Here is a 24,686-nt window from a genome sequence, read left to right on the forward strand (position 1 = left end):
ATAACATACAAACCACTTATTCTAGGATACACACACACACATATATATATGTATTCTTATATGTGTGTCTGTATGTGTATGTGTATATATATATATATATATATATATATATAATTTGCCCACAAATAATATACATAAATAGTATACACTAGTATATACACACATACATACACATTTGTATTTAGATTCTAAATGTATGAGATGCTTCATTCCAAGTTTAATTGAACTAAGTAAAAGAGCTTAATCAATCTTAATAATAATATGCTATATTTTCCATTATTTGTCATAAATGTCTTATAGTTAAGTATTATTCCTTGAACAGTTTATCAATTTTAAACAAAATAAATAAAAAGCAAAAGAGAATTAACTATCAAAGCTAGCGAAGCTAATTTCAAAAACAGAGGAAAATGGGAGCAAAATGTGGGAAATTAAAGCTGGAATTATATAAATCCATTTCTATAAAAATATATACACTGAAGAGATTCTGTAGTTCCTCTTTTGGGTATAATGTATTCCAGATATTAGGAAAGCCGAGAGAACTTACCTCAAACATACATTTTTTTTTTCTACTGGAAGAAAAAAAGGTAAATAAAATATTTCTTTAGGTAGGTGTTTTAGTTTGCTGGTACTGCCATAACAAAAACCACAGATTATAATCTGGGACGAAGTGAGAGAGTGGCATAGACTTATATATACTACCAAATGTAAAGTAGATAGCTAGTGGGAAGCAGCTGCATAGCACAGGGAGATCAGCTCGGTGCTTTGTGACCACCTAGAGGGGTGCGATAAGGAGGGTGGGAGGGAGATGCAAGAGGGAAGAGATATGGGGATATATGTATATGTATAGCTGATTCACTTTGTTATACAGCAGAAACTAACACACTGCTGTAAAGCAGTTATACTCCAATAAAGATGTTTAAAAAATTAAAAATTAAAAAATTTAAAAAAAAAGACCAAATAAATAAGGAAAAAAAGAAACCCACAGATTGGGTGTCTTAAACAACAGAAATTTCTTTTCTCACAGTTCTGGAGCCTAGAAGTCCAAGATCAAGGTGTTGGCAGATTTGGTTTCTTCTAATGCCTCTCTTCTTGACTTGTAGATGGCCATCTTCTCACTGTGTCTTCACACAGTCTTCCCTTCGCGAGTGTCTGTATCCTAATCTCCTCTTCTTATAAGGACATCAGTCATATTGGATTAATGGAGGACTCACCCATAGGAAATCATTTTATCTTAATTCATCTTTAAAGCTCTATCTCCAAATACAGTTATATTCTGAGGTACTGGGATTTGGGACTTAAACATATAAAGTTTGGGGGTTGGGGAGATACAATTCAGTTCACAACAGCAGGGTAACATATAGTATTTAGTCTTATTACAGCCTTAGATATTCAAGTCTTCCTTATGGCTCATGAATATTTTTTTGCTTTAGACTCTACATTAAATCAGTTAACTGAGCCCCAAACCTAAATCTTTCATGTTGATCTCTAGAAGGCCTTCCTCTCTCTCTTCACACTTACCTCCATCCATACTCTGCCATTGTTCCCTTAATGTTTCCTCCCTTTTGATCAGTCCCTCTGGCTAGGACAAATGGCAAAAATCGGTGTGGCTTGAGATAATATCTAGATTCAGTGAATAATATATAGAAAGAAAAATCTTCTGTGAATAATCTAGAGATATGTCTGATATTAGAAACCTACTATCTGTTTCATAGGTTCATCCTGTTTCCCCATCTTGGCCTCTGAATAATGGTGCACTGTTTTGGTTAAGTAACAGTAGAGGGAAGTCCTCTGGGTATGCATGTTTGTCTCACTGAGACTCCAGAAGTCAAAGAACAATGCCAAATTAAGCTGAATTCCAAAGCAGGGCAGATAATGTGTTTGCAATTTTGGAAAAACACTTAAAATATATCTTTCATTCAGGCTTCTCTACTGTGTCCAGTGCGTTGTATAGGCATTTGTGCATCACCTTAATTTATAAGCGTTGAATTTCAGTAAGAAGTGTAGAAATTATACAGAAATATATACAATAATTCAGAGACTTTAAACTGTATATCTCATGAGTTAATGGGAAGGAGACATACAGCACAGCACCATTCATGCTGATAGCAAAAGTGCCGAAATGTCAAACCAATTCTGAGGGGCGCTCTCTATGGCCCAATCCCCTCTTCCCTGGTTGAGAGAGATAAACACATACAGCCTTTCAGGTTCAAAGTGCAGTTTCTGCATTTGAAGTTATGCGTTAAACAGGTTGTTTCAGAGCTGCTCAGGTAGAATCCTAACAGCTCAGATTGCAGTGAAAGCTCCATGATTCACTCTTGCAAAACTTTAATTTCACTGACAGTATAATTGCAAATCACGGGTGTTGGGAACAGTGTGTTCACTCCTGTGAGTCTGTTTTAAAATTGTGAAAGATTAATTGTATCAGTACTATGTCTGTAGCCATCTTGCAATAAATATCTTAGGAATAATCAGCTCATTGATTTAGAGAAAATTATCAGTCCTGGTATGGTATGACGTGTATAACGCACTTCAGTCAGAAGGAGTTAGATAGTAGACTGAGCTACTGAATGACACTTGACAAGTTATTTAACTTTTTATGCTTTATTTTGCCCATTTCTAATCTGAGATAATACGCCTACTGTCATAGGGTTTCTGAGAATCTTAAACTGGACAACATATATAAGACACCACCCAGCACCCTTTTCTGGTATTTGGCAGTGGCTTAAGAAATGGACATAGCCTCTCTTTTCTTCATGATTTATAATCTCCTCTTATGATATTAGAAATAGATACTTTAAAAGAAAACCCTTTTAATTTTTTACTTAAACCAGAAGCCAGGAGTTATCCTTAATTTGTGTCTTTTCCTTACACACTCGACCTAATTTGTCAGTGAATTAGAGATCTGCCAATACTACCTCCAATTGAGCCTTGTGTATTTCACCTCTATTGCAGCCATGTCATCCAAGCCACAATCATTGCATACCTGACAACTGCAGCAGTCCACTCACTGCCCTCAGCTTCCGTATTATTCCCTTCAAGGGTGACCTTAAAATATAAATGAGAACACGTCATCCCCCTGCTTCAACCCATCCAATTGGTTTTCCATTGTACCAGGAATAATGTCCGGGCTCTTCATGGTGGCCTCTGAGTCATTTGAGGTTCTGCGCTCCCCCTGACTCTCTCACTCTTACCACTTGCAACTCTCCCTTACTCCTTGGGTTCTAGCCACATCCAGGTTTTCTCAGTTCTCAAAAAAAAAGCCAAATTATTTTTCATCTCAGGGCCTTTGCCCTTTACTCCTTCCAAACTCACCCCCACCTCCCATACATAAACATCACATGAGTATCTTCATCCTTTACTTTCCAGTTTAAATGTCACCTCCACAGAGAAGTTTCTCAGAGTTTCCTCTGATTTGCAGATTTGCCTTCTTCCATATTTATTGTTGATTGGAGATAATCAAATCAGTTCAGCTGGCTGGGAGGTCTTAGCAGCAGAAGCCTGGGTGGATGTTGCAAAAAAGGATAAAACAGAAGCCTAGGAGAGCACGAGAAGAAAGGAAATCAGGATACTAAATATTTAATAAAGTTAAAAAAAAAGTCTGACATTCTTTATTCTACATATAACTTGAAAACATTTCATGACATGATTTTTTTTGTTTGGATTAAAATATAATTATTACTAACTGCTAGTTTAGAACTCTAAAGCAACACTCTGCCATAGAAATATAATGCAACCCCATATGTACTTTTAAAAGTTTTTGCATCGCCACATTACAAGTGAATAGACATAAGGGAGAGTAATTTTAATAATCTCTTTTATTTAACCCAGTGTATCCAAAGTATAATCATTTCAACATATAATCAACATCAACATAAACGTTATTAGAGATAGTTTACACTGTTTTTCATAGCAAGCCTTTGAAATCTGGTGCCTTCTTTAAGCTTATAGCACATCTCACTTCCTACTTGTCAGAGTTCAGGTGCTCAATGGCCACATGGTACCTTGATGGTCAGTGCAGATTTAAAGGTTATTCAACAGAGATTCCATCCATACCGCTCTTTCATCATCTGGAAGGATTTTTTAATTGAATTTTGGGACAATTTAACTTTGAATTTTTTTTTTTTTTTTTTTTTTTAGAGTAGATACATCAGCTTTCTGTTTTCAAGGACTTTCTAATAAACTTGTGAGAAAAGTATTTTCTCACCTTTCTGAAAACACAAAACCTATCATTTCTCTCTTCATTATGTTTGAAGAGAAGTACAGTTGACAGGGCTTAGTTTACGCTGCAGAGCTGATGAGGCTGCTAGACGTCCTGCTGCTTGTAAGATTTAGTTGTGAGGCAGTTTACGTGGAAATGGCACATGCAAGGGCTTCTCCAAGTGGATCAGGCACCAGATTCACCCGAGAGCCAGTGGTCATGCAGAGTAATGGGTCGCACTCCCAGAGATTTAGGCTCAGCACACCTGGGGCAGGGCTGAGAATCTGCATTTGCAGGTGCTGCATCTGGTGGAGGCTGTTACCGGCAGAGATCACCTTCCCTCCACCCCATCCCCCCACCCCACCCCCTCCCAGCGCTTGTCCCATGGCCCGGAGCCACACTTGTCATTTCTTCATATGCCTGGTGAGGCCTACCCTGGAAAGCCTGTTTTCGTCTGTTTGTTTCTGTTTGTGTGCGCTTGCGGCGGGGAGGTTGGGGGAGGTGGATGGAGGAGGCCACCTCTCCATCCATTATGATGTTGTGTTCCACTTGGAGGAAGAAGAGCAGAAGAGCCTTAGAGGGGAGGCAAGAGGGAACCAAATACAAACTTCAGAAAGGAAACGCTTAACAAAACGCCACTGAGGGGGCTTCCCTGGTGGCGCAGTGGTTGAGAGTCCGCCTGCCGAGGCGGGGGACATGGGTTCGTGCCCCGGTCCGGGAAGATCCCTTATGCCGCGGAGCGGTTGGGGCCGTGAGCATGTCCGCTGAGCCTGCACGTCCGGAGCCTGTGCTCCGCAACGGGAGAGGCCACAACAGTGAGAGGCCCGCATACCGCAAAAAAAAAAAAACAACAACAACAAAAAACAAACAAACAAAAAAAAACGCCACTGAGGCCAGGGGGCAGTAAAAGCTCCTGGTGACTATTGCTTATATTTTACCTCTTTTGCTTCGAGGGGTGGAGAGCAGTGTCTATGTTCTAGGTTGAGATGATAGACTTTTACTGAAGCAATAGTAGTTCTGTCAAATGAATCCTCAACCCAAAGTCAAATATTTTCCACATTGTTTTTCTAGTCTTTCTAATATCACTAAGCTCCAAATCCTATGATTAGCTTTAAGGGTCACATGGAAATAGTACCATTGTTTATATGAACAGAAAAATGCTCATACAGCTACTGTATTATGTTGAATTTCTACAGAGCTTCAATTGTGTGGTCAGGCTTCTGTGAATACTAAGTAAAATTATTGTGAAATTTCTGAGTGATGAGAAAAATTATTTTCAAACTAAATATAACTTTGATAAAGCTATGAATTTGAAAAAATTTATAGGTTAAATTTAGAAAAAAATCAAGTGAAATTAATCTTTCCTCTTTATTTTCTCTGACAACTTTAATTTTTCTGTTGCATTATCTAATACTTACTGGGCACTTATTATTGGCGGGCACTGCTCTAAATGCTTTACCTGCATTAATTCATTTAGTCCTTGTAACAACCTAATGACTATTATTATTGTTCTTATTTCACAGATAGACGTTACACAGTCAATTAGCAGGGGTGATATTCTGAACCACTTAACTGCAGCTTTATATCCTCTTCTCTTTGAGATTCAGCTGCCTTACTTTGTTCTTTTGGGACATGATGTTCTCTTCCTTGATCTCCTCCTACTCTATAAATTTATATCCAACTACACATCCATTTGAATTTTTTTTTTTTTTTTCGGTACGCGGGCCTCTCACTGTTGTGACCTCTCCTGTTGCGGAGCACAGGCTTCGGACGCGCAGGCTCAACGGCCATGGCTCACGGGCCCAGCCACTCCGCGGCATGTGGGATCGTCCCAGACCAGGGCACGAACCCCTGTCCCCTGGATCAGCAGGCGGACTCTCAACCACTGCGCCACCAGGGAAGCCACTGAGAAATTTTTTAAATGAAATTTAAATCACCCACTATTCAATGCATACACATTATCTTTTTGCACACTTCTGTCCAGTCTTCTATACGTGTGTGCTTGTGGGGATACATACATTTTATATTCACCCACCATGAGTGATTTGTGTTTGGATTTTTTCACTGATTATTGAATTATTTTTTTTAGAGTAATCCTTAGAATTACCTTTGTATTATCTCATTAAAATGCTATTACCTTGAAATATCACAACCTACCTGACCATTTTCCTACTGTTGTACAGGTTGATTTTAATTATTTCCTGTTCCCAATTTTGTAATGAATGTGCATGAACACAGCTTTTTAAAAACTTGATTTATTTCCCTACTGTTAATTTATTAAGTCAATGAGTAAGCCTTTCTCTAGTTTTTGACTTGTGTTGTTGTATTGCTTTTGCTTTGAACTAAAGGTTTTTTATTGAGTTGTGGCCAATCTTAAAGTATACACTCAAATTTTTACATATGTAAAATGTAACCATTGCCACCTAAAATAGAATTTTCCCAGTTTTTAAAAAATATCATTGGGCTTCTACTCTGACATAGATTAAATTTGCCTATTTTACTGTGTCCTGTGTATGTTAGTTCCTTGTTCTCTTTTGTTGTTCTGTAATATGCCTTTGGGTGAATATACAACAGTTTACCAAGTCTACTCTTGATGGACATTTGGGTTGTTTCCAAATGTTTCTAGGCTACTACAAATGAAGCTACCTTAAACATACTTTACATGCCTTTTGCCGTACCTGAGCCTTCATTTCTGAGGGGTATATTCCAAGAGTGGAATTACTGATCACACAGAATACATATGCTTATCTAATATTATTACCTTCCTTAAGGTGTAAAATCTATTTAAAATACTGGTAAAATATTTCTATATTATAGATTGGTAAGAATAGTATACTATCATACAAAAAGGGAGAGAATAAATAATTCAAGAAAGCAGTAGCAGAACTGAGTCTAGAAACTGTCTTTCATTGGTGGCAAAACTTAACAAGTTCCACTTGCCTTTAATGATTCCCTTTTGTTTTGTATGAATTTATCATACATGAAACTATATAACTATTAGTTCACATAAATGAATTCCTAAACTGTTAGACTTTTATTATTGTTACTGTTTTTATTGAGATATAATTATGTATAACTATCTTTACTATGTTGGCTATAAACACCCTTTGCTTCTATTCTTCATGGATTTTGCTCATGCCTTTGTGTCTGCCCAGAATCACATCTTCAGTGGTCTCTTTATGTTTCCCCATTGCACTTTGTGCATCACTTCACATTAATAAGTACTGAATACACACCATCAACTGACAGGTAAGTATTTGTGTATGTTAATGGACGCAATGAAACTGTACCCTTGCACTTTGTTTAGTGTAGAATTCATGTGAATATTTCAGGTAAGCACAGCACACGTGGAGATGCACACACACAAATCCTGAGCTTTATTGGGTAGTAGTGAGCACATGATCTTCAAAACACACTTATTATTGAAGTAAGGTTATGAGAACAATAAGTTTTAAAGAACTTAATCTATTCTTATAAATTATACCATCTGCTCATTGTATGGTCAAATTTTCTTGAAATGATTCTGGTGATTCTTTTATATCCTCTCTTATACCTCTGAACCAGGAAGTCAGTGCAAAAAATTCTTTCAGCAGGCTTTCATGCATTGTCATTAAGCAGCTTTCACTTGTTAGGGTGTGTCAGCTGTAAATATCTTTTCTCTGGGGCACCCGAATTATAACGATGGTTTGGAGCTTAATAATATCATTGAGGTGCAGGCCAGACAATGTTTCCATTATTGTAGTCGTTATTTATTGGAAGGTAAAAGAATGTAAAGAGAAAAGAGTAGATGGGAAGTGATAAAGATTGGCTAAGTACTATGGAACACCCTGACGCTGCTCGAATTATGTTAATGTTTATTTTAGTACTCGGAGGTATTATAGTCTCTTGTTCAAACTCCATCATGTGAAGCTATTTCCAGGCCTGGGGATCATCCTGGGGATCGAGGTGAGGTGGCAGCTGGTGGGAGAGAAATGCAATGATTTATTTTTTAAATAAGACAAACATCAGATTTAAACATTTTAAATCTGTGTGTTCTTTTCCAAACTATTAAGTGGCTTTACTTTTGAAAAAAAAAAGTTTTGCAGTTAGTTTTAATATATTACATGAGAATTGAGGCAATAAAAAATAATTATTGGGCTTCCCTGATGGCGCAGTGGTTGAGAGTCCGCCTGCCGATGCAGGGGACACGGGTTCCTGCCCCGTTCCGGGAAGATCCCACATGCCACGGAGCAGCTGGGCCTGTGAGCCATGGCTGCTGGGCCTGCGCGTCCGGAGCCTGTGCTCCGCAACGGGAAAGGCCACAACAGTGAGAGGCCCACGTACCGCAAAAATGAAAAAGTAAAATAAAATAAAAAGTAATTATTTTAGGACAGTTTTGTTAATCTACAACATACCACATACTGGCTATTTGCAGGTATTTCTGTACTCATACTCACGCTCTGGTTCTTAGTATCAGAAAGAACCTTACCTTCTGAAGACCAGTGAGTGGGCTATGGTATTGAGCATCTAGCAAGCATTCAGACTCTCACTGTTGGAATAAGGATATAAGAAATTAAGAATATTTTATCATTAGTGTAGTACCTAACAGGTAGTGGGTGTCTCAATAAATATTTGATTAATGAATGAATATATTAGGGAAATAAGTAAATTTTTTTAAAAAGTTGACCATTTAGATAATAGCAGGGCTATATTGAGAAAAATATAGAAAATAAATAAAACATATTAAAGTAGATGCATAGTATAGCATATAAGATAACTCACACTTCACTAATTTAAGTGAACTCTGAAGGTTTGCATAGCACTTTAAGCCAGCAGTTCTTTTCCTATTACTCTAGACAAGCTCTTGCCCATGTGTATGAGGAGTTGTGTACAGCAATGCATAACAGCATGTCAATGTCCATCAGTAGTACAACAAATAAAACACTGCTTTATATTCATACAGTAGAATGTTGTATAAGAATGAATAAAACAGGGGTACACCATCAACATGGTTGAATCTAAGAAATATAACATTGAATGAAGGAAGCAAATCAGGGAAGGATGTATTGAGTATGGTTCCTTTTATATGATTTCAAAAGCTAGAAAATCTAAACACTTCTACATAATACATAAGTGTTAATGTTATTAATTATATTCTGTAAAGGGAAGAGTTGGAATAGTGATCAAAGTCCCATGTTAATGCTTAGTTATTTGGTATATACCAGGCAAGTGGGTGTATGTTTGGAGAGAGGCACAAATTGGGTTTTCACAGGCTGTCAGTGTTCTCTTTCTTCACTTGGGTAATGTTACTCAGTGTTTCATTTATTATTAATATTTAACCTGTACAAATGCACTATATACATGCCTCCTTTTCTAATACATTTTACAATCAAAAATAAAATAAACTGTTTCTTAGAGACTGTAGTGTGTTAGGCAATATCCTTGTATTCTGGAGCTCTCAGCTAGAGTAAATGTAGACATTAATTCAATAATTGCAGTTACTTTAGGCTTACTGAATGAGAAGTATGTGGCGCTAAAAGACTGTGCAAGAGGTATATGATCTAATCAAGGACGTGCAGAAAGGGCTTCATTGGTAAAGAGAGAATTGAGCTAGTATGTAAATAATGAGTCAAAGATAACTTGGAAAAGAAGGAAGAAGGGTAAAAATATCCTTGTAGGGAAACTGGTATACACAAAAGCTTTGTGGTACAGGAAGGAGCACTGTGAATATGAAGAAAAGGACAATGTAGGTGGTGCAGAGAGAGAAATGAATATTGTAAAGAATATTATTCAAGAGGTATGTAACTGTCAAAGCATGCATTCTGCAGATAACATTAAGTCTTTCATCTTTCTTCAGAGAGATGAGACACTGTCAAGATGTTTTAAGTAGGGAGATGATGTGAACAGATTTACATTTTGAATATATCACTTTGGCTGCAGCTGAATGACTGATTGGGTGGGGGCAAAGGTAGACAGGGGTAGACCAGCCAAGAGACCTGGTGATCAGGTAACACATTATGGTGGCTTGGATGAAAGTGCTGGTAGAGGAGATGAGAAGATACAAATTGATTTCAGAAAATTTTTGAGGGCAAAATGTAAGGGATTTGGTAATGAATTGGATATGGGGAGTGTGTAGGAGATAACTTCAAAAATGATTTCTGAGTTTCTAGATTACCTAAATGAATGGCTGGTGGTACCCTTAGCTGAGAGAGAGAATATAGGAAGAAGACTATAGGCTACAGGGACTCTGTACGTTGTTGATTCAGATTTGCACATATTAAATGTGTGCACTTGAGACCTCTGAGAGCATATACTGATCTAATTTAGACTTTCAAAAGTATGTTTCTACAATGTTTGTATTATGTTTTGAAATGAATTTTCAGTATAGTACAAGACCATTCTTTTTTCTCCCTCCATTTTAGACAACAGACAGAAATATATGACTATAAAGGAAGTCTTTATTATCTCCTCTCTTCCATTTTAATTTCCATCCATCACCCATCGGAATCTCAGACTCTAGATTCAACATAGAAGAGGATTATTGGTTCTTTGCTGCTCACCATGATTAAAATAATACCCTCTCTCAATATAATACAAATTTACAAATTAAAATAATACCCTCTCTCAATTGAAGCTAGTAGTGTTAGGCTTGTTCCAATATTAGTGAATATCCTGACATTTCATAAAAGTGTGATGATTTGAATGGTAGCTCTGTGTTGTTTCCTCTGAAGAGCAAAGGGTGATCAGGACCAAAAGTATGAGTTTAAGAAAGAAAGCTGGAATCATATAATTTCATTGTTCTGATTTCCAACCAGAAATCCCATGGTTATTTTCTTCTTTAATTTCTGACAGTATGGTAGATTATCTGTCTAGAGAAATTTTATCAATGGTGAAAACTAAAAAAATGCCAGACAGAAATATTTTTCTTTCTTTCCCTTTTTTTGAATTATAATTACAGAGTCACCATTTAATTAAGTAGCTACTATATGTTATTCACTGGATTATATGCTTTCTATACATAATTTTTAGATTTTTAAAAATCTATTTTTTTTATTATTTTTATTTTTCTAATTTTATTGAGATATAATTGACATACAACACTGTATAAGTTTAAGGTGTACAGCATAGTAATTTGACTTACATACATCATGAAATGATGACCACAAAACATTTAGTGAACATACATCATCTCATATAGATACAAAATAAAAGGAAAAGAAAAATCTATTTTTTCCTTGCGATGAGAACTCTTATGATTTACTCTTTTAACAACTTTTATATACAATAGACAGCAGTATAACTTATATTAATCATTTTGTACATTACATCCCTAGTAACTTATTTATCTTATAATGGATGTTTGTAACTTTTGACCTTCAGACAGAATACATGTATATATACAAACATATATATACACATATATATTTCACAAAATATATATATATATACAAATATTTATTTGCATAGCTGAGTTGGTGAGAAAGTAAAGAGAATTCTCAGAGTCCATGAACAGAACGAAATTACAAATCAAGGGAAGTAAGCAAGCTCTGAAACAGACATCTTTCCTGGGGATATTTGGCAGTTCCTCGTGGAAGTTTAAGATTTAAGAGAGCATTTTTTGGTAAACCATAAACAGCTTTGGAGGGCAAAAATTGTTAGGTTGGACTGGAAATCCTCTGCGTAAATAGGATCTCTAGAAGGCAACTCTTTTTTTAAATTTTTATTTAATTTACTTATTTATTTTTGGCTGCGTTGGGTCTTCATTGCTGCGTGTGGGCTTTCTCTAGTTGCGGTGAGAGGGAGCTACTCTTCATTGTGGTGGGCGGGCTTCTCATTGTGGTGACTTCTCTTGTTGTGGAGCATGGGCTCTAGGCACACAGGCTTCAGTAGCTGTGGCACGCAGGCTCAGTAGTTGTGGCACATAGATTTAGTTGCTCTGTAGCACGTGGGATCTTCCCAGACCAGGGCTCGAACCTGTGTCCCCTGACTTGGCAGGTGGATTCTTAACCACTGCGTCACCAGGGAAGCACTAGAAGGCAACTCTAATTGTGAGATAAGCAAATAAAATGAGAGAGAAAGAAAGAGAGAAGAGAGACAGCACGAGTGAGCAAATGCAATTGAGAGAGTGAGAATACTCAACTTTCTTAGACTTGGTTCTGAGTAAAGTGGAAAAAATAGAAAGTTTCACCTGAATGAAATTCCCAACCTCAACCCTCATGTAATTCAGATTCATACTACACATGTAACCTAAAAACATCTAAAGAGAAAATGTCAGTTTTAAGGTTGATCATAGCCCCATGTACTTGGCAGAATCAAGCAAAAGCGCTTTTGTGAGGAGGGAAAGAAAACAATTTAAAACAAAGCTTTAAGTAATTCTCACAGATGAAATATCAAAGAGCATGAAATTGCATTAAAAAATAATCACTAAATACTTGCAGAATAAAACATCACAGTGAGAGTCATTAGGAAACACAGTGAGTCATTAAAGAAGCAAATCCAAAAAGATTGTAACTATTGGAACTTTCATTTATAGAATGTAAATTAACTATATTTAAAATTAATTATATTTAATATATTTAATACTTAAAATAATATAGGGCTTCCCTGGTGGTGCAGTGGTTGAGAATCTGCCTGCCAATGCAGGGGACACAGGTTCGATCCCTGGTCTGGAAAGATCCCACATGCCGCAGAGCAACTAGACCCGTGAGCCACAACTACTGAGCCTGCGCATCTGGAGCCTGTGCTCCACAACAAGAGAGGCCGCAATAGTGAGAGGCCCGCACATTGTGATGAAGAGTGGCTCCCCCTTGCCGCAACTAGAGAAAGCCCACACACAGAAACGAAGACCCAACACAGCCAAAAGTAAATAATAAATAAATTAAAAAAAAATAATGGTAATATAGATTATCAAAAATACAGTAAAAGATAAGCAACTATAAAAACAAACATACATTTGAAAAAGAACCAAATATTATTATTTTTTTATTTTTTATTTTTTTGTGGTACTTGGGCCTCTCACTGTTCTGGCCTCTCCCATTGCAGAGCACAGGCTCCGGATGCGCAGGCTCAGCAGCCATGGCTCACGGGCCTAGCCGCTCCATGGCATGTGCGATTATCCCGGACTGGGGCACAAACCCATGTCCCCTGCATCGGCAGGCAGACTCTCAACCACTGCACCACCAGGGAACCCCCAACCAGTATTTTTGAGAGATTTAAAAAACTAAATGGAAATTGAAATACATTGTATGTGTTTTACAGCAGAGGAGACACAGCTGAAAAGGTAATGTTTTTAAATAGAAAATAAGTCTGAAGCAGTTATAGGACAGAGAGACAAAACTAGAAAATATGAAAGAGGCTTTAAAAGATAAGGAGGATAGAAAGAGAAAGTGTAACATATATCTAATTGGAGAGTCAGAAAGAGGGAAGAGAAAAAATAGGGGTGAAACAATATTCAAAGGAACAATGGATGAAATAATTTTTGAATTAATGAAAGACATCAGTCTTCATATTCACAAAGCAAAACATATATCAAGCCAATTATACATTATAGTGTAATCACAGAACACCTTGATATATCATAGTGAAATCACCAAACTTTGAGCAAGATGAAGAAAGGAGAAAAAAAAGTTAATGCAATAAGCAGGACAGTAGTAGATGGTAGAAACAAATCCAAATATATCAGTGTCACAATAGATATAAATGGATTAAAATTTCCAGTTAAAAGAAATTATCAAGCAGAAAACAAAACCCACACAACAAATCCCAGTTCTATTGTTTATGGAAAATTTCCTAAACTAAAGAATACAGAAATTGTTAAAAATAACAGAGAAAGGAAATTCTAAAGCAAAAAATATTGCTTCATGTGGTAGCTAGCCTCTGAGTTGGCCCCCACCGATCCTAGTCTCCTGGTATTCATGGCTTTGTGTAGTCTTATCCAAGTATGTATAGGCATGCCCTGTTTAACCAATAAGAATTCTAGAAACCACAATGTAGCATGTCTGAGATTAGGTTATAAAAGACAATGTAGGGACTTCCCTGGTGATACAGTGGTTAAGAATCTGCCTGCCAATGCAGGGGACAAGGGTTCAATCCCTGGTCTGGGAAGATCCCACATGCCACTTCCATGGAGCAACTAAGCCCATATGCCACAACTACTGAAGCCTGCGTACCTAGAGCCCATGCTCTGCAACAGGAAAAGTCACCACAATGAGAAGCCCTCACACTGCAATGAAGAGTAGCCCTAGCTTTCTGCAACTAGAGAAAGTCTGTGTGCAACAATGAAGACCCAAAGCAGCCAAAAATTTAAAAAAAATTAATTAATTAAAAAAAGTAAATAAAAGACAATGTAGCCTCTACTTTGCTCTCTTGGAGCACTGCTCTGGGGAAATAAGCTGCAATGTTTTGTGGACATTCAAACAGTCCTATGGAGAGGTACATGTTTAAAGAATTGGGGCTTTTTGCTAAAAGACTACCAATTTGCTAGCCAGTTGAGTGAACTATTTTCAAAGCAAATCCTCTTCCCTAGTCAAGCCTTCAGATGTTTGTACCCTTGACAACTTGAATGTAACCACACAGGAGATCCTGAGAAAGAACCACCAAGCTAACCTGCTCCCAGATTCCTGACCTAGAGAAACTGTGAGCTAATAATTTTTATTGTTGTTTTAAGCTGTTAAATCTTGAAATAATTTACTATGCAACAACATATAACTTATACACTAAAGATAGAATTTCAACTAAACAAGTAAATATAATTTTAAACCTTCATGGATGCCACTATATCTTCAAAATAAACTAGGCAATAATTTACAGGCATTTTAATATACTATTATAGGGAGAGAGTTAACACAACTATATTAGTAATTCTCATATGACCAGACACTAAAACAGTAAGTATATAGAAAATTTTATAAATTTTAAGACTAATATCATACAACCATATTCTTTAACTTCAGCACAATTAACACACAATTCAATAATTAAAGATAAGAACACCCAATTTTGGAAATCAAAAACATACACTTTAAATAACTAGTGTTTCTAAGAAGAAATCATAATGGAAATTTAAAAAAATATTTAGAACTGAATTACCATGAAAATGTCACATATAAAAACTTTTGGAACACCACTGAAGTAGAATCAAAAGGGAAATTTGAAGCCTTAACATCCTTACAATACAATAAGAAAAAAAACTGAAAATAGATGAGATAAAGATCTGACTAAAGAAGTTAGAACAACAGAATAAACACAAGGAAATCAAAGAAAAGTCCTAATGATAAGAAATTAATGAATGAGAAAACAATACAACAGAGAATGAACAATCGAGAGTGAGAAAAAAACCTAGAAATTTGAAAACCCCTAAAAAAAAATGACTCAAGAAAACAATCGACTATGCCAACACACACACACACACATGCACACACACACAAATTAGGCAATAATGTGGGATATAACTAAGGTGCAACAGCAACTACAATGAATGGGCATCATGAATAGCTTTGTATCAATACACTTAAAAAATTTTAAAATCAATTATATCCACAAAAATACAACTCACCAAATATGACACATGAAACAGAAAATCTTAAAAGTCTAATAGCCACTAAGGACATTGAATCAATAGTCACAATCTCTCCATGAAGAAAAGACAAATCCAAATAATTTTACAGATACATTTATCTAATAATTAAGGATCCCATCATTTCAGTAGAACATCAGTTCTACTGAACTCTTCAAAGGATAAAATACTTGGGAGTACTCTACAACTTATTTCATGAGTCTAGTATACATGAGAATGAAAAATAGCAGACTCATGAGCACAGTTGCAAAATTCTTATACAAAATATTAGTAAAACAAAAGTAATTATGATTATAAAATATAATACATCATTACAATCTTGGGTTTATTACAGAAATGCAAAGTTGATTCAACATTAAAAATCTATTAATGTATTCATCATATTAATTAATATCATCATCTTATAAGTACAGAAAAAGCCACCTATAAATTCAACATCTATTCAACTATTTGTTAAAACATTTAATAAACTAGAATACAAGAGACCATTTTTAACATGATAAAGTGTAGCTACCAAAAGTTTTTAATAAACATCTCACTATGGTGAATCACTAAAATCCAGAGTAAAATCAACAATGCCTGTTTTCACCATGTCAATTCAATATTGTACTGCAGATTACAGCCAGGGCAATAAGAAGAGAGAAAGAATAAAATTTATTAAGCTTTAAGAGGAAAAAAACACATTAAATTTTTTTATATAGATGATGATTTCCCATTTAGAAAAAAATCTAAACATTATTAGTCATTTTTAACTGTAAAATCAACATACAAAGTTAAGTACATTTCTATATATTACTAATTAGTTAATGTTTTAACTTGGAAAAATGTTCTATTATAATAGCAACATAAATTATAAGGTCCTTCAGAATAATGAACAAAATGTAAGCTCTTTTCATGGAAAATTATAAAACTGTATTGAAAAGCATTAAAAGACATCCAAATTAATGGAGAATCACACTATGGACAAGAAGACACTATTTTTAAAATGATAATTTTCCTCCCTTGTTTTATGATTTAAGGCAACTCCTGTCAAGTCTCAACAAAGACTTTTCATGAAAACTGACTAGCTCATTTTAACATATATGGTAGATCAAACAGACAAGAATGCTAATTCACTTCTGAAAAAGTAGTACAAGGAATGACCTCTTGCCCTATCAGATATCAAGATCTACCTTAAACCTATTATAATTTTTACGATGTGTTCAGGAATAGATTGCTGGAACAGCATGCTTAGCTCATAAGCAACCCACACATATATAGAAAGTTGTTCTTTTAGCCAGCATTACAGACCAGTGGAGAAAGCTTAGGCCTCTGGACAAAGGAGTTAGGGAAATTGGCAATTAATATGGGAAAGAAAGTGAACCCCACCTCACATTTAACATAAAAATCAATTCCAGTTGGGTTAATACATTAAGTTTGAAAAGGGACATAAGAGAATATCTTTCTGATCTTTTTTTCCATGAAAGAGTTATTTTTAAAAAGAAGCACAACCATAAAGAGATAGGTTGACAAATTTCACATTCAAATTAAGAGCTTTGTCCATGGAAAGGCACTGTGAGAACAGTGAGATAACAGTCCAAAAGCTGGAAGAAAATGTTTGCCCTGCCCATGACCAACACGATTTAGAATCTAGAATATGTACAAGTTGGTATCAGTTTATAAAAGACAAACACCCAATAGAAAAACAGGGATAAACCTTGGACAGGCATTTCATAAAAAATAAATCAAAACAGCCAAGAAACATTTGTAGACACGCTGGCACTAACCTCTAATAATGGAAAGGCAAATTTAAACGGCACTGAATATTATGCCTCACTGTATTTCCAGGAATAAATGACAATAACGGCATTAGTGAGCAAGAGGAACTAGCATACATTGTGACAGGTGACAGTGTATCATTGTACAATGTTTTAGAAAACTATATTTGGAATTAATAGTAAAGTTAAGCAATAACACTGGGAGCCAGGAGTTCCACTGCTGCGTATACCTGAGGGGAGCTTTTCAAGCTGCTCAGGACAAGGACACCATACTTTTAAAATTTCCCTTCTTCCTTCCTTTCCTCGCTTCTTTCCCTTCTCTCCTCCCTCTCTCCTTCCTTCCTTCTTTGTCCTTCAACATGGTTGTAATATTCATTTGAAATACAATTTAACTTCATTTGTTTCATCTTTTTCATTTTCTTCTGCTTCCCATTCTTACTTACTTTGATTGTTTTTCAGTATGTATATTATGCTTTCAAAAGTGAAAACTATACATATAAAAATATCAGTTATAGAAGCCATACTCTCTTCTGTATTTATTCCTCTCTATACCTCTCTTATATGTAACCAACTTCATTGGGATTTTTTGCAAGGATTAGAAGATATATATATATTTATTTATTTATTCTTTTACAGATGGGGCTATTATACATGCTTTCTGCACTTTGATTTCTTTCCCCTACTTCATAATATCTTTTTGGGATTTTCTTCATATCATTTCATGAAGATCTTATTCTTTTTTGTAGCTTCATAGTACTCTATTGTGTCTTTTTCAAAGTATATTTAACCAGTATCTTAAGTTGGATACTTAGGTAGTCTCAATATTTTGCAATTACAAACATCCTATAATTAATAACATTGTGTGTGTGTGTGTGTGTGTGTGTGTGCATCTTCAAGATCAATTTGCAGTAATGGGATTGGAGCATTAAAGAGAAAACACAAATAATATTTTTCACTTTTATGAAAATAAACCTCTCATTGAATATTTTCAAAATTCACTTTCAATCCTCCATCAGTTTCCTATTATAATTTATAGTTAAATTATTTTCTGCAAATTTCTTAAATGTGAATCTTTTTAATAAAAAGTAAAACCCAAAGTACTCCATCAAATTCATAGAACCAATGATAATTTTTTTGCTGATGTGCAATATCAAGATCATCACTACTTCACTGATAATATTATTAAATTAGAACATGTCATAATGATCTAAAACTTTGCTCTATTAGGTATCTAACTTTCATTTTTGCTTTATATATGCCATTGAAAAAAATACATTTATTTTTTTTTGCATAGAAATATCAAGAGTATTAAGTATACCAAAGACAAAGAGAATTAAGCAAATCTGGCTGTCCCATTCACATCTTTAAATAATTGGGATCATAATGATTTAATAAATGGCATGAACACTAAATGTTCATATATATGAACAAATATCCTCTACAGAAAATTTCCCCTATTTAAGCTTGTCTCTCTACATGAAATAAGGCTTTTAAAATAATCAGCTTACATATTCATGATAATAAAAAGAATACTTTCTAATTTAAGATGCTAGTCTTTAAAAAATTCACGATTTTTACTCCATCACTGAGACATTTTGGTTTTCATATCATGTGTTTTTAAAAAAAGAAATCAGAATGTTTTATATTCTTATATTTTGGCGAAGACTTCTTAATCTGGATAAGTATTCCAGAATATGTTCTTGTCATTGCAGCTGTAACATCAGAACATACTCTTAATGAAACTTAAACTCCAAACTCCAAACTTTGTCAATGCAGTCTTAAAGTTTTACAAATCTACAACTTATTGTGTTTGTCATCAATAAAGTTGACAAAATATTTCTTTATATCATGATTATGTACAATTTATACATATACTGGAATAGTTGCCATGTTAGTGGTATCTTTGTATTTGTCAAGTTCCTCCTAGGTGTATTTGTTCTGTGAGTTGGCCCTCATTTTCTCTCAATTTCTGCAAACTGTTGAACTATGCTGTCATTGGAGAGTGGTACTTGAACTACCTTCTCTGCTACAGATACACCTATCTGTGTAAGCTCACTTTGGATGCAGTCTTTCACTAATGTTTCAGCAATGTTTAGGTATTTTTTAGTCCTAGCGACACCAAGTACTTTTTTAAAAAGCCTGCAAAGTACTAATGTTTAAATGGGAAATATCAAATATCTACCTCTGTCAGCCTTATAATACAATACTCTTGTTTCAAAGAATTTTTTTTTTTCAAAGAATTCTTTTGATTTTGAGCTTATTGCTTTAGTTTTTGTGTTAATGCTTCATTAGCCATTACATCCCCTCAAACACATATTTTTACATGAGAGATAATATTCCTGGGTAAAACTTAATGGACATTTGGTCTTCATTTCTTTGAAATCACTTCAATTGTCATTATTTTGTTTACTGCTACTGCTCCCTTCTTGAAAGGTATATCTTATCTTCACAAAAATAACAAAATACAGTGAAGTTTATATTGTTGTTAATAAAATGGGCCTTAAAAATAAACAAATTTTACTTCTCTAATTTAGCTATAATGTAAACTCATAAATTTAAAAAGTAGGCTTAACTATAAATGAAAAGAATGTACAGATATTTATAAAATATATATGTACTCATATTTTATCTGATTTTATCCACTTTTGGATTACAGTTACCAATCTAATCTTTAAAAAATCACATGGTCCTACTGTGCATGATTCCTATGTGGTTTTTGTCATATTGTGGCTCACCACATGGGTTCAACATCAAACTGGTGAAACCCTGTTAAATGAGATGAGTTCACTGATTGTGAGCTTGGATATTGCAGCAAAATCCATTTTCTATTAAAGTTTCTAAACGATTACCCTCAATTTCTGTACTTATCCCATCATGGACTTGTAACAAACAATTCATGAACTGGCTTGGGTCCACAAACCACGTGTGGATATGAACACCTGGAAACATACACCAGAATATTTATAGCAGCACTGTTTGTAAAAGCAAAAATTGGAAACACCCCAAATGTCTATCAGTAGTAGAATGGATAAATGCACTGTGGTGTCTTCACGTAATGATTTACTATAAAGCAGAGAAAGTAAATAAATCACTCCTTTATCCACCAACGTAGATAAATCTCATAAACATTATGTTCAGAAAAAAAAATCAAGTCAAAGAATATGCTACAGCAATGTTTCATTTATATAAAGACTCAAACAGAAATAACTAAAGAGTACATCATCGTTATTAATTCATAGATATGTGGTATAACTCAAAGAAAAGTAAGGAATTATTAGGATAGTAATTAACTCTAGTAGTGGGGATTCAATAATGAAAGGTACCTAGGGGGCTTCAAAGTCACTATTTATGTTCTACTTCGTAAACTGAGTACTGGACATATGGATATTTATTTCATTATTATTAAACTGAATAGATAATAAATTTTATTTAGTATGTATTGAAGTTTGATATAAAATTACTAAAATTATAAATATGCAAGACTTTTAAAATAGAACTTTTCTGAAAGACCTGTAAAAGATGTGAGTACAAAGATATTCCTGAATGGAAGACTCAGAATTATAAAGCTTTGAGTCCACGTGTATATATACATTTGATCCAATTCCGGTCAGAAAAGTAATAAACAAAGTAAAACTGAAAAAGTAATACCCATAAATATCCTAAAGCCTGTGAGGGACAGGGGATCATTATTCTATACCGAGTTTCAATGTAGGGATTTCATTGCAGCAACATAAAAGCCTTGCTCTTAAGGTGTTCGGAGATAAAAAATATTTACCGTAATGTCTACATTCAGTGAGTTGGCTAGACCCATTGTAAAATGAATGTTCAGATCAATGTGAAAATCACAATAGTACACAGGGGTACCAAATCTCAGGCTCTACTACTTAGTGACCTCATGATTTTAATCAGATCACTTAACTGCATCATCTGGTATTCTAGTATCTAAAGTGAAAAGAACAATAGCGTTAAAAACTTCTCAGGGGCTTCCCTGGTGGCGCAGTGGTTGAGAGTCCGCCTGCCGATGCAGGGGACGCGGGTTTGTGCCCTGGTCCGTCAGGGGCTTCCCTGGTGGCGCAGTGGTTGAGAGTCCGCCTGCCGATGCAGGGGACGCGGGTTTGTTCCCTGGTCCGGGAAGATCCCACATGCCACGGAGCAGCTAGGCCCGTGAGCCATAGCCGCTGAGCCTGCGCGTCCAGAGCCTGTGCTCCGCAACGGGAGAGGCCACAACAGTGAGAGGCCTGTGTACCGCAAAAACAAACAAACAAACAAAAAACAAAAAACTTCTTAGAATTATTGCAGAAACTCTTGTGAGAAAACATGTAAGTTTAATATTATACATTACTAGACAAAAAGTATTTGTCTTACCCTTATGCTAATGAAGAATTATGTGAAATTAGATTTTTTGCAGGTTTATTTTTGGATATGGTATACATAATATTGTAGTGTGTTTTTCTTTCACCTGTATTGTGAATATCCATATATGTCAAACTTTCTCTGTAGTTGTGATAAATTAAATTATAATTTATTTTATATTTATCACTTGATAAAACAAATTTTTATAAAGCATCCTTCTCTCCATTCCCCCCCCCAAAAGTTCGAAACTGTAAATATGAATGAATAAGGTGACTTGCCATATTGGATATTAATTGAATTTTACAACTGTAATAATTAAAGCTCTATGATACTGATTTGAGAAAAGAAGACTACAGCAGTGGAGCAATATAGAAACTCTGAAACAGATCCTAATGTTTAAAAATTCATAATATATATCATATGATGCAAATCTAAATATATGGATATAATATATAAATTATTATAATACATCTATGGAAAAACTATTTAGAAAGTACTGCTAGGTGCCACTTGGAATGAAAAAATATGAGCGAAATATAAAGATAGTGAAAAAACACACAAAAAGGGGCAAACGTTTATCTGATCTTGAGGTAAGGAAAACTTTATAAATATGAAACAATGCAAGATATTCTAAAAGGAAGTAATGATAGATGTGATAGAAGATAAATATTTTATAAACTATATAGAAACATCATAACATAAAATCAAACAACCACCTATGGATATTATTTCCCATAAACATTATAGACTTAGGTTTAAATCCCTAACACACAAAGAACTCCATAAATTAAGAAGAAAAATTCTCAAACTTTAATAAAAATGATACATTTAAATACCATAGTTTTATAAAAACTTAGCTTCCCTGGTATGAAAATTATGCTGGTAGAACTCAATGTCCCTAAGGAGATTTTGCTCAGATAAAACAGGAATTTGTTTCTTTCCCACATAACAACCCCAACGTCTCTGGTCTGGGTTGAATGATATTTGTGTTTCATGTGGTCATTTGGGAGACTCAGGTCATTTCTCTCTTGTTGCTTTACCATGTCCTTGGGCAGTATTTGACTTTTTTTTTCTGTAAAGGGGCAGATAAAAAGCATTGTAGATTTGGGGCCATATCATGTCTGTTGCAATTACTCAGTTCTGCAGTTGTAGGGTAAAAGTGGCCATAGACAATGCATAAACAAATATGTATAACTATGTTCCAATAAAACTTTATTTACTAAAACAGGCAGCTCTTTAGTTTTATGACCCTTGCTCTAGGGCATTGTCTTGCCCTGCCTGGTTGGTGCTAAATCACAGACACATTTGCATTCCAGCTTACAGGAAGGACAGAGCCTGGAGGATTTCATGCACAGTGTCTTAAGACCTGGACACACAAGTAGCAAGATCACTTTTTTTTTTCTTTTTTAACAGCTTTATTGGAGTATAATTGCTTTACAATGGTGTGTTAGTTTCTGCTTTATAACAAAGTGAGTCAGCTATATATATATATAAATATACATATATCCCCATATCTCTTCCCTCTTGTGTCTCCCTCCCACCCTCACTATCCCACCCCTCTAGGTGGTCACAAAGCACTGAGCTGATCTCCCTGTGCTATGTGGCTGCTTCCCACTAGCTATCTATTTTACATTTGGTAGTATATAAAGTCCATGCCACTCTCTCACTTCGTCCCAGCTCACCCTTCCCCCTCCACGTGTCCTCAAGTCCATTCTCTACGTCTGCATCTTTATTCCTGTCCTGCCCCTAGGTTCCTCAGAACCTTTTTTTTTTTTTTTTTTTTTAGATTCCATGTCTCTATTTACAACAGTCAGGACATGGAAGCAACCTAAGTGTCGGTCGACAGATGAATGAATAAAGAAGATGTGGCACATATATACAATGGAATATTACTCATCCATAAAAAGAAACAAAATTGAGTTATTTGTAGTGAGGTGGATGGACCTAGAGTCCGCCATACAGGGTGAAGTAAGTCAGAAAGAGAAAAACATACGGTAGGCAAGCATCACTTTTGATCACATTCTGTTGGTGCAAACTTAGCTACATGACTACACCCACTTGCAAAGGTGGCTGGGAAATGTGGTCTCCAACTGCAAAGTGCCCAATTATAAATCTCTTGCTATAGAAGGAGGAGCATAGCTTTGCCAGTTGTCTCTGCCAAACTGATAATCAAATAAATTCAAAATTACTTTATAGTTTTATAATAAATGATGTAGGTAAATATTATCAAATAACAAAAATTATAATATCCAGTGTTGGCATTATACCATTACTAGTAATATTTACAATAACAAATAATTGATTCGATCTTAACATGTGCCCAACATCCTTTAGCCCTAACACAACCTCCCAACCTTTTAGCCATAACAGTGCTCAAAAGATGAGTACATTTACTGTCACCACTTTTCAAATGAGTATCTGAGTTTTAAAGAGTTTAAAGACTAAAGTACACAACTAGGAAGTGTTTGAGCCATAATTTTACTCCAGGCATTCCTGTTCCAAAGCCTGTTCTCTTCACTATTGTATAATGAAAATAAGAAATCAGACAACTTTTGTGGAGAGCGCATTAACACTGTGGGTCAAAACCTATAGAGAAATTCATACTATCTGACTTAATGATTCTTTTTCTAGGGTGTTTTCTTCTTTTAAAATAATTAATGATGCAATCAGTGTCATTACAGTTTATTTATTATCCAAGCATTAAAAGAATGTTTTCAAATAATAATGATATAGGACAATGCTCAAGGCATAATATTGTGTAAAAAAGAAAAGAAAAAGAATTGGAAAAAACTCCAAATAGAGAATAATCTATATATAGCAGATA

The sequence above is a fragment of the Hyperoodon ampullatus genome, assembly GCF_949752795.1.
Source record: "Hyperoodon ampullatus genome assembly, chromosome: 17".
Classification (NCBI taxonomy): domain Eukaryota; kingdom Metazoa; phylum Chordata; class Mammalia; order Artiodactyla; family Ziphiidae; genus Hyperoodon; species Hyperoodon ampullatus.